Raw genomic sequence first — 11,986 nt, 5'->3', positions numbered from 1 at the left:
AGGTTGAGGAAGTTCCCTTCTAGTCCTAGTTTGCTAAGCGTTTTTATTGTGCAAATTTATTCAATTTTTAAAAAATTATTTTTCTCTGTTTATTGTGATAATCATGTGATTTTTGCCCTCTCTTTGGTGAATACAGTGTTAAACATTAATTGATTTTCAGATGTTAATCTAAGCTTGCATTTTAGGAATAAATCTCACTAGATTATGTTGTATAATTATTTTAATATATTGTTGAAATATATTTTTCTAATATTTTGTTAAACATTTTCTATCTATAGCTATGAGGTATATTAGCATACAATTTTTTGATATTTTTGTCAATTTTATTAATTCAAGTTTCATCTTTTCTAGTTTAAAAAATGTGTAGAATTGATATTAATTTTTCTTCAAATATTTGGTAGAAGTAATTAGGAAAATCATGTAGATTTATGCTTTTCTCTGTGGGAAGTTTCTAAATTTGCTAATTCAGTCTCTTCATTTTTATAGATCTGTTCATATATTCTATTTATTTTTAAATAAATTTTGGTAGTTTATGTATTTGTATATTTAATCTAGATTATCTAATTTGTTGGCATATAATTGTGCACAATATTCCTTTAAAATACTATTTATTTCTATAAGGTTAATAGTGATATATTTTTTTCATTCCTGAACTCATTAATTTTAGACTTCTCTCATTTTTCCTTGGTCTGTCTAGGTAAAGATTTTTCAATTTTGCTGAAAGTTTCTAAATACCAACATTTAGTTTTATTTTTTCCAATTGTTTTCCTATTCTGTTTTCATTTATTTTTGCTCTAAGAGTTATAATTATTCCCTTTCATCTACTAAATTTGGGTTTAGTTTATGCTACTTTTTCTAATTTCTTAAGATAAAAATCTAGGGTATTGATTTGATGTTATCTTTCCTTTTTAAATATAGGCAGAAGCTATAAATTTCCTCTAAGTACTACTTTGACTGTATCCCTTAAATTTTGGCATGCTGTGGCTTATTTTCATTTATTCAAAGGTATTTTATTTTTTTTCCTGTGATTTATGGCTTAATCTGTTGTTTATTTAGGATTGTATTGTGTAATTTCCACAAACTTGTGAATATTTGTAATTTTCTTTTGTTATTAATTTTTAAAATTCAACATCCCTTTATAATAAACACTCACAAAAATTGTCATGGAAGAAACATTCCTCAACAAATAATAGTCATATACAAAACAACAAAAGCTAATACAATACTGACAGGGAAAAAAAAATCTGAAAGCCTCTCCTCTAAACTCAGGAACCAGAAAAGGATTCAAACTCTTACTACTGTTAATCTACATAGTACTTGAAGTCCTAGTTAAAGAAGACAAAAGAAAGATATAAAGGGCATCCAAATTGGAAAGAAACTACTCAAATTATCCTTGTTTGCTGATGATATGATCTTATATTTGCAAAAATCTAAAGACTCCACAAAAAACCTATTAGAACTGATAAACAAATGTATTAAAGTTGCAGGACACAAAATCAACCTACAAAAATTAGTATCATTATATGTGCCGACAACAAACGATCTGAAAATGAACTGAAGAAAGTAATCCCATTTATAATAGGTGCAAATCAAATAAAACATCTAGGAATTAACCAGAAAGGTGAAATACCTGTAAAATGAAAAATACAAAACATTGATGAAGAAATTGAGGAAGACACGAAAAAGTGGACAGATATTCCTTGTTCATGGATTGTAGGAAACAATATTGTTAATAATGTCTATACTTCCCAAAGCAATCTACAGATGCATGCAATCCCTGTTCAAAATATCAATGACATTCTTCACAGAGAAAAAAACCCCTAAGATATATATGAAACTGAGAGGAGGTTCTAGCTGGGCTATCTGGGTCGAGTAGGGGCTCAGAAAGCTGTGAAACTCACTCATTTCCTGTAACAGGACTTACTTTGATCCTGGATAAATAATATTGAACATATATGCTTAAAATATTCCTAACATTAGAATTTGTATATGTGTTTTCTTTCTCAAGAAAACTATAAACAGCAACACTTTTGCTGTAAGCTTTTCTGTGTCCGCTCTTCCTCTCTCCCTTCCCTCTCCCCTAAAACTAAAAAGAATGTTAAAAGTCCGTTTTTCTGTGATCATCAGATCTTATCTATGCTCCCAATTCCAATTCCTTGTAAACACAATTTGAAAATCCTGTGAGATCCTGTCTCCTTTGCCGTGCCGCTCCAATGTTATAAAGTAAATAAAACTTAAGTTAAAATTCCGGTTTTCCTCAAGATCTAAGACATATTATTTGTCTTTGTCTTTTGCTCTGGCAACATCTTTCCGCCGCACGTATTTCCTGCCTTAAAAAGTTTAAAAAGTAATCAAAAAAATCTAACACTGGCTACCCGCTGGGGACCCCTTCCACGCTGTGGAAGCTTTATACGATCACTCTGCTCAATAAAGACTACAGCTTTTTTTCTCTGGGTCCCATCCGTGTCTCTCTCTCACCGAGGGCTGCCGCCACACCAAATCTTTGGCGTGGCTAAGGCAAGAACCTTTGGTGTTACATTTTGGCAAGCCAGCCAGGAGAATCTCCAGGAAAGGCATCTAGATCGTCATGTGATGAGTAGGACTGGAACTCTTTTGCTTGCTATTCTGTCCTGTCCTTCCTTAGAATTCGGAGGCTAGTTTACAATCCCACCAACAGTGTAAAAGTGTTCCTATTTCTCCACATCCTCTCCAGCACCTGTTGTTTCCTGACGTTTTAATGATCGCCATTCTAACTGGTGTGAGATGGTATCTCATTGTGGTTTTGATTTGCATTTCTCTGATGGCCAGTGATGATGAGCATTTTTTCATGTGTCTGTTGGCTGTATGAATGGCTTCTTTTGAGAAATGTCTGTTCATATCCTTTGCCCACTTTTTGATGGGGTTGTTTGTTTTTTTTCCTGTAAATTTGTTTGAGTTCTTTGTAGGTTCTGGATATTAGCCCTTTGTCAGATGAGCAGATTGCAAAAATTTTCTCCCATTCTGGAGGTTGCCTGTTCACTCTGATGGTAGTTTCTTTTGCTGTGCAGAAGCTCTTTAGTTTAATTAGATCCCATTTGTCAATTTTGGCTTTTGCTGCCATTGCTTTTGGTGTTTTAGATATGAAGTCTTTGCCCATGCCTATGTCCTGAATGGTACTACCTAGGTTTTCCTCTAGGGTTTTTATGGTATTAGGTCTAACATTTAAGTCTCTAATCCATCTTGAATTAATTTTCGTATAAGGAGTAAAGAAAGGATCCAGTTTCAGCTTTCTACTTATGGCTAGCCAATTTTCCCAGCACCATTTATTAAATAGGGAATCCTTTCCCCATTTCTTGTTTCTCTCAGGTTTGTCAAAGATCAGATGGCTGTAGATGTGTGGTAATATTTCTGAGGACTCTGTTCTGTTCCATTGGTCTATATCTCTGTTTTGGTACCAGTACCATGCTGTTTTGGTTACTGTAGCCTTGTAGTATAGTTTGAAGTCAGATAGCGTGATGCTAGTTCAACCATTATGGAAAACAGTATGGCGATTCCTCAAGGATCTAGAACTAGATGTACCATATCACCCAGCCATCCCATTACTGGGTATATACCCAAAGGATTATAAATCATGCTGCTATAAAGACACATGCACACATATGTTTATTGTGGCACTATTCACAATAGCAAAGACTTGGAATCAACCCAAATGTCCATCAGTGACAGACTGGATTAAGAAAATGTGGCACATATACACCATGGAATACTATGCAGCCATCAAAAAGGATGAGTTTGTGTCCTTTGTAGGGACATGGATGCAGCTGGAAACCATCATTCTTAGCAAAATATCACAAGAACAGAAAACCAAACACCGCATGTTCTCACTCATAGGTGGGAACTGAACAATGAGATCACTTGGACTCGGGAAGGGGAACATCACACACTGGGGCCTATCATGGGGAGGGGGGAGGGGGGAGGGATTGCATTGGGAGTTATACCTGATGTAAATGACGAGTTGATGGGTGCTGACGAGTTGATGGGTGCAGCACAGCAACATGACACAAGTGTACATATGTAACAAACCTGCACGTTATGCACATGTACCCTAGAACTTAAAGTATAATAATAAAAAATAAATAAATAAATAAATAAATAAATAAATAAATAAATAATTCGGAGGCTAAACCCGGAACTTTTCGGTCACTTAAAGGCGATTAGCGTGGCAGCTGGACTAAAGACACTGGTGTCAGACTGTCCGAAAAAGCGCTCTCTAACAACCCCGGACCCTCAGGGGCTGGGAATGTCCGTTAGTCTGGATCCAGTTCATAACTCTTTCACTTTCCGTGGAGGTCCCGAAGTACACCCAGGAGTTATCAGCGGATATTCTAGTCTCCCAGATTTCCTGGTTGAGACCACGGCCCCGCCAGGGGCTCCCCCTGAAAGGGTTACTGAGCCTGAGACCGCCACATCTTCTGACCCCTGCCCCCTGGGTCCTAATGTCCCCGGGCTAGACTTCTTTCCTCATCTTGCAAGCGAGGTTATTCCCGCTAGGCCGGATGAAGATTCCTTATTTAGAAATCTTTTTTTTTTTTTTTTTGAAATTTAAAAATATTTACTGAACAGAAATATAAACATAAGCCCCCAAAGAAAATAACATGACAAACTTTGAGTAAAATGTAATTTCCCCCTAATTAATATAACTGCTTTCTGTTCATGGTTTACAGAATGATGGATCTTTCCCTTCTATCCCTTTGTACCTATGTGTATCTAGCAGAAAAGTTCTTAGCTATGGCTATGGGCACACAGAAACTTCCTATAGATGATTATGTTCAAATGTTTGTTTACTTTCCCCAGAATAAATTGGGGCACTGGCACTGGCTGGATTGATCACAGAACAGATACTCAGGAAGGTCTGATCCTCTTGAGTTCCACGTTTATGAGCAAAAATTGGACGCCATGGCTCGCTAACAGAAATTTTGTTGAATGTGTAGATATGGCACCCATCACTAACATTGTAAAAGGAAATGGACCTCATACCTACATCCAGGAAAATCCCCACTCTGTGCAACTGGGGACTCACCCAGAGAGGAGTCAGGCATACCGCTGGCGGCAAAGACCTTTCCTTTTCCGCAACCCACAGTCAAGAAGCCGTGTTCTGAAGAAAGCACAATCTTCCCCTGTTGGTTCACAGATTCCTTACAAATGCCTACATCCCATACTTCGCTGGTGCCCACGTCCACCTCCCAGTAATGGCGGCCGGAAGTAAAGCAAGGGGCGCCCAGGACGCACAGTGCAATGTGGAACCTCTCAGCTTGCTCCTTCCTATTCTGGCTGAAATCCCGACTTCGGAAGCTCCTCAGGTCTTCAGAAATGATGAGATAGTTGTTGGCTGTGTCCACATCCAAAGTCATATCCACTTGAAACTTCCTTATCTTTGGGTTCGTTGTTAGAATAGATTTCAGCTTGGGCTCTAGTTCCTTGATGATGGAAACCTGCGCCCTCAGCTTGTACTTTGGCTTGATGTCATTCTTCTGAGAGACCACAGAGCAGAAGCGGCACAGTAAACCTTCCCCATCGGGCTCCTTCTGCAGTGCATTGAGGCATTGAAGGCGGCAGACATATCTGCATTTCGGCTGCATGGGTTCTTCAAGATCTTTTAGACAGACAGGACATCTAATGATTTGTTTGAAGTGTTCAGCCACGGCAAATAGTCTCTCCTTCCGGAGTTTCTCCCCTGGCCTCCAGCTGCTTCTGTGGACAACTCAGATCTCTAGAAGCCTTATATACTTGGGGTGGTGCCCAAAAGATCCCTGTTCATGGTGCCTTCCAGGGTTTAGACAGGTGTCACCACTCGATGGCTATTTTAAAGGGCCGCCATAGTCTATGGTCCCCCACATCAAGACAATTTAAAGACAGCTCTGTAGTTTTCATGTAGATGGTAGACAAGCCTTACAGCATTTCCTCCATTGCTCCCCAAATAGACTTTCCCCTTCCTTGGGGCCTCTCAAGTACAATCTGTGGTGAGTGGGTATAGCTCTTAGAGCCGACATTAAAACAGTTACGGGGATTCCTTAAAATCACTGACTTTGGCCAACTGTGAATTCCTAAATACAATAAAATGACCAGGCCACTCTATACCCTAATAAAAAAAAAACTCAAAAGACAAACACCCATCTAATAAAAACCAAAAACAAAAACAGCCTTCAAAACTTTAAAACAGGCTCTAGTACAAACTCCAGCCCTGAGCCTCCCCACAAGACAAAATTTCTCTTTATATGTCACCAAAAAAAAAGAAGTAGCTCTTAAAGTTCTCACTCAAACTCATGGGACAACCCTACAACTAGTAACATACCTAAATTAAAAAAATGAATATAGTAGCCAAAGACTGGCCTCACTGTTTACAGGTGGTTACAACAATAGCCATCTTAATGTCTAAGACTATTAAAATAATAGAAGGAAAAAAATCTCACCATCTAGACTACTCATAATGTAAACAACATATTAAAACTAAAAAAAGTTTGTGACTCAACCGCCTACTCAAATAACAGACACTACTCCTTAAGGGACCAGTATTTCAAATACACACGTGTACAGCCGTCAACCCTGCCACTTTTCTCCCAGAAGATGAGGAACCAATTACACATAACTACCAACAAATTATAACTCAGACTTATGCCACCCAAAAGAATCTCCTAAAAGTCCCCTTAGCTAACCCTAACCTTAACCTCTACTCCAGTAAAAATTCTTTTGTAAAAAATAAAGTACAAAAAACAGACTATGCCATAGTTAATGATACAACAGTACTTAAAAGTAAGCCTCTTCCCCCAGGGACCAGTATTCATTTAACAGAACTAGTAACACTTATGCAAGCCTTAAAACGAAAAATAAATAAATAAATAAATGTATACACAAATAACAAGTATAATTATCTAGTCCTACATACACATACTACAATATAGAAAAAGTTCCTAACCTCTTAAAAAAACCCATTAAAATCATAAAGTTATTACACACAATACAAAAAAGTTATTATACACAATACTAAAAAAGTAACAGTCTTACACTGCCAAGGCCAAAAAAAAAAAAAAAAAAAAAAAAAAACGCCAGACACTAAGGCCAAACTTACTGCTAGACAAAACTTTCCTCCAAAAATGCCCATAAAAGGACCCCTGGTATAAAACAACTCCCTTCAAAAAGTTAAGCCCCAGTATTCCCCAATTAAAACAAAATGGGGACTTTCACGAGGACATAATTTTCTCCCCTCGGGGTGACTAACAACAGCAACAAAAAAGGTACTTATACCCAAAGCCGGCCAATAAAAAATACTTAAAACCCTTCACCAACTTCTCATATGGATATTAGAAGTATCCATAAGATGTCCACATCCTTATTTACAGGGCCACACCTCCTCAAAACCATCTGACAATTAGTCAAAGCCTGTAAAGTGTGCCCCCAAAAAAACCCCTTAGTTCACCATAAGGTTTCCCCAAAAAGACAAAAAAAAAAAAGAAGACATTATCCTAGAGAAGACTAACAGTTAAATTTTACCCATATGCCAAAGTCAAAAAAATTTCAGTACTTATTGGTCTATGTTAATACCTTTACAAATTAAATAAAAGCCTTCCCTTACAAAACAAAAATAGGCCCCCAAAATGGTTAAAGTCTTAGTTCATAAAATAATTCCTAAATTTAAACTTCCCCAAAACATACAAAACAACAATAAACCAACTTTTGACACTACAATAACTCAACAAATTTCGGAGACACTAAAAATACACTATCACCTTCGCTGTGCCTAGAGGCTACAATCCTCAAGAAAAGTCAAAACAAACAAACAAACAAACAAAAAATATATACACCATGGACTACTATGCAGCCATAAAAAAGGATGAGTTCGTGTCCTTTGTAGGGACATGGATGAAGCTGGAAACCATCATTCTCAGCAAACTGTCTCAAGGACAAAAAGCCAAACACCACATGTTCTCACTCACAGGTGGGAACTGAACAATGAGAACACGTGGACACCAGAAGGGGAACATCACACACCAGAGCCTGTCATGGGGTGCGGGGAGGGAGGAAGGATAGCATTAGGAGATATACCTAATGTAAATGACGAGTTAATGGGTGCAGCACACCAACATGACACATGTATAGATATGTAACAAACCTGCATGTCGTGCACATGTACCCTAGAACTTAAAGTATAATAAAAACAAAACAAAAGTGTAAAAATAAAAAATAAAATAAAATAAAATAAAAAGCTAATGAAACACTTAAAAGACATTTAAAAAAAATTACCACAAAAAAACTCATCGCCCATGGCCCACTTTCTTGCCCATAGCCTTATTAAATAAAAATTTGAAACTCTACTCACAAAATGGGACTCAGTCCATATAAAATACTATTTGGACAGCCTTTTCTCACAAATAACCTCCTACTCAACCAAAAAGTGGCCAATGTATTCAAAAATATAATTTCTCTAACAAAATATCAACAAAATCTTAAAACTTTACCTAAGAAGTATAACAAAGAAAAATAAAATTATTTCGAACAAAAAATCGAGTATTGGTCAAGTCTCTCTCCCCTCTACCTCTCCAAATCCCTTATGGGAGGGACCATACTCAATAATCCTCTCTACCCCCACCATAGTTAAAGTAGTAGGAGTAAAATCCTAAATTCACAACACCCAAGTCAAACCTTAAATATCTCCTTAAAAACTTACAAAATTATCAACTCAAAAGTCACAAAGTCAGCCAGACCAGCTTCAATACACCTGTCAGCCACTAGAAGACCTACGTCTCCTATTAAAAAATAAAAAAAAAAATAAAAATAAAAAAAAACCTCCAGCCAAAAAAACTCCTACTGTTAATTCTAAAAAAAAAAAAAAAAAAACAGAAACACTTTTTCCTACCTAAAAAAAAAGTAAAAATCTACATAATCTTTAACATCTCTCCTTACTCTTTTTAATAAAATCCTTCTACTGTTTCATTACATTATTAAACAGTATACTAACTATACTTTTTACAGTAAAATTATATACTGTAACTCCAGCAGAGACAAAAATCTTAATCACATCAACCTTTCTTCTATCGTCCTTCCAACAACAATTTACTCCTTTTTCCCTCCTCTTTCCTATGACCGTTCCACCTACAACACGTCACAACTCCTCTTAAGCCTCCTGCCACCCTCTTTGTACTTATGTTCCTTTCTCCAACTATAACACACCCCCCATGTCAGTGTGCCTCTCCTAAAAGAGTCAACTGACATTCTCTCAAAAACTCTTGGGAATTAGGTAGCCCCTTCCAGACACCCACACCTTTTGCCACATACACTTGTATATATAGAAAAAAATGTTATAAAATTACTTCTCTCTGTTCTCACAATAGCCGTACATATCACCAAAAAAAAAATCCAAACTAACTCCCCAAAAAATGGGGGGCCAACACTTGTTAGACATATTATACCCATATAGGTATGTCTAACTAAGGAGAAGTTCAAAATAAGACTAAAAAATGACATATCCAACAAATAATTTAAAATTTAGTACAACTCTCCAATACTCCCAGTCCATATAAAAAAATTAGACCTTTCCAGACTACAAAAAACTCTTAACTCTCATTCCCATCTCTAAAGCCTGTTTAACACCACCCTTACAAAAATACAAAAAGGCTCTCCTAATAATCCACCCAACTGCTGAGTGTGTCTTCCCTTATGTTTTCAACCATATGTCCCAGTCCCTGTCCCCAAACAGTAAAACTTATCCACCCCAGTCCTAAACATCACCAAATAAATCAGTCCCATAGTCATCAGTTTACCAACCACACAGACCTCAAATCTCACATGCATAAACTTCAACATGACTCTCAATTAAAACGCCTCCCAATGTCAGTCCTAAACATCAATAACCTCAGGTTTCACCTGTCTAACTTCAGACATTTTTTTCATCTATAATAACACAGCCTATGAATTCCTAAACGGCACTCCAAAAAAACTATACTTTCTCTCCTTTCTAACACCTCCCATGTCCATATATACTAAACAAAAGTTACAAAGTCTCCTTATACCCCAATCTTACCACACACAAGCCCTTATTGTCCCTTTTATTATAAAAGGCAAAATACTAGGCAAACTTAAGACTAAAATTAGAGACATAATCTCCTCCACCCAATTCTATTATAAATGATCACAAAAATTAAATAATAGCATAAAACAAGTTGCCATCTCCCTAGGGACCCTACAAAGCCAAGTTAATTCTCTAACTACAGTAGTCCTTCAAAACCAGAGAGCCCAAAACTTATTAACAACTAAAAGAGAAAAAAGCTGCCTCTTCTTAAAAAAAAAAAAAAAAAAAAAAAAAAAAAAAAAAAGTTACTATTTCGTTGATCAGTCAAAAATCATTACTAAAAAATAAAATAAAATAAAATAATTTAAAAACTTAAGCACTCAAAGCCCTAAAACATATTTAATAAATAAATACCTTGACTCCTCCCCTTTCTAGGCCCTACAACAGCCATCCTACTATTACTCACTTTCGGGCCTTACATTTTTAACCTCCTTGTCAAATTTGTTTCCTCCAAAATCAAGGCCATCAAACTACAAACGATCTTACAAATAAAACCTCAAGTAAACTCAACTCACGACTTCTACCAAGGACTCCTATGTCAACCCACTGGTCCCTCACTAACCTAAAAAGTTCCCCTCTAAAAGATGCCACAACTACAGGGAACTTTGTTCTCCCCTAATCAACAAAAAGTAACCAAAACAATGTTGCCCAATTCCCAACAGCACTTGGGATGTCCAGTCTAAAAGGGGGACTGAGAGGGGGTTCCAGCTGGGCTTCCTGAGTCGAGTAGGGGCTCAGAAAGCTGTGAAACTAACTCATTTCCTGCAACAGGACTTACTTTGGTCCTGGATGAATAATATTGAAGATATATGCTTAAAATATTCCTAACATCAGAATTTGTGCATGTGTTTTCTTCCCCAAGAAAGCTATAAACAGCAAAACTTTTGCTGTAAGCTTCCCTGTGTCCTCTCTCCCTCTCTCCCTTTCCCCTCAGGTAAAACTAAAAAGAATTTTAAAAGCCCATTTTTCTGTGATCAGCAGACCTTATTATTCTCCCAATTCCAATTCCTTTTAAACACAATTTGTAAAATCCTGTGAGATACTGTCTTCTTTGCTGTGCCCCTACAAGGTTATAAAGTAAATAAAACTTAAGTTACAATTCCGAGTTTCCTCAAGATCTAACACATGTTAATTGTCTTTGTTTCTTTTTTTGTTTTGTTTTGTTTTCTTTTTTTTAATTAATTAATTATTATTATTATACTTTAAGTTCTAGGGTACATGTGCATAACGTGCAGGTTTGTTACATATGTATACTTGTGCCATGTTGGTGTGCTGCACCCATCGTCTCTTGCTCTGGTGACATCTTCCCGCCACACGTATTTACGCCTTAAAAAGTTTAAAAGGTAATCAAAAATCTAACACTGGCTACCCACCCGCGACGCCTTCCACGCTGTGGAAGCTTTATACTATCACCATGCTCAATAAAGCCTACAGCTTTTTAACTCTAGGTCCGATCTGTGTCTCTCTCTCCCGGCAGGCTGCCGCCACACCAAAACTTTGGTGTGGCTAAGGCAAAAACCTTTGGTGTTACAAAAAACCACAAAAGGCCTCAAATAGTCAAAGTTATCCCAGGAAAAAAAAAAACTGGAGAAATTACATTACCTGACTTCAAATTATAATACTGAGCTATATTAACCAAGATACCACGATACTGGCATTAAAACAGGAATGTAAACCAACAAAACTGAATACAGAGCAAAGAAGCAAATCTACACATCCACAATGAACTCATTTTTGGCAAAAAGCCAAGAATACACATTGGGAAAGAGACAGCCTCTTCAATAAATAGTGCTGGGAAAACTGGTTAGCCATACTGAAAAGAATAAAACTAGACTACTATATCTTCCCACATACAAGCATCAAATCAAAATAGATACTTAAACA

The 11,986-nt window shown here is 36.8% G+C and overlaps 1 pseudogene; it reads right to left on the bottom strand.

Annotated features, from left to right (window-relative positions):
- Window positions 1–4,792: 4,792 nt before the first annotated feature.
- LOC712822 (ret finger protein-like 4A pseudogene) lies at window positions 4,793–5,946 on the bottom strand (annotated as a pseudogene).
- Between the last annotated feature and the right edge of the window lie 6,040 nt (window positions 5,947–11,986).

Source organism: Macaca mulatta, chromosome X, assembly GCF_049350105.2.
Source record: "Macaca mulatta isolate MMU2019108-1 chromosome X, T2T-MMU8v2.0, whole genome shotgun sequence".
NCBI classification, from domain to species: Eukaryota; Metazoa; Chordata; class Mammalia; order Primates; family Cercopithecidae; genus Macaca; species Macaca mulatta.
This window is presented reverse-complemented; position numbering and strand designations above follow the sequence as displayed.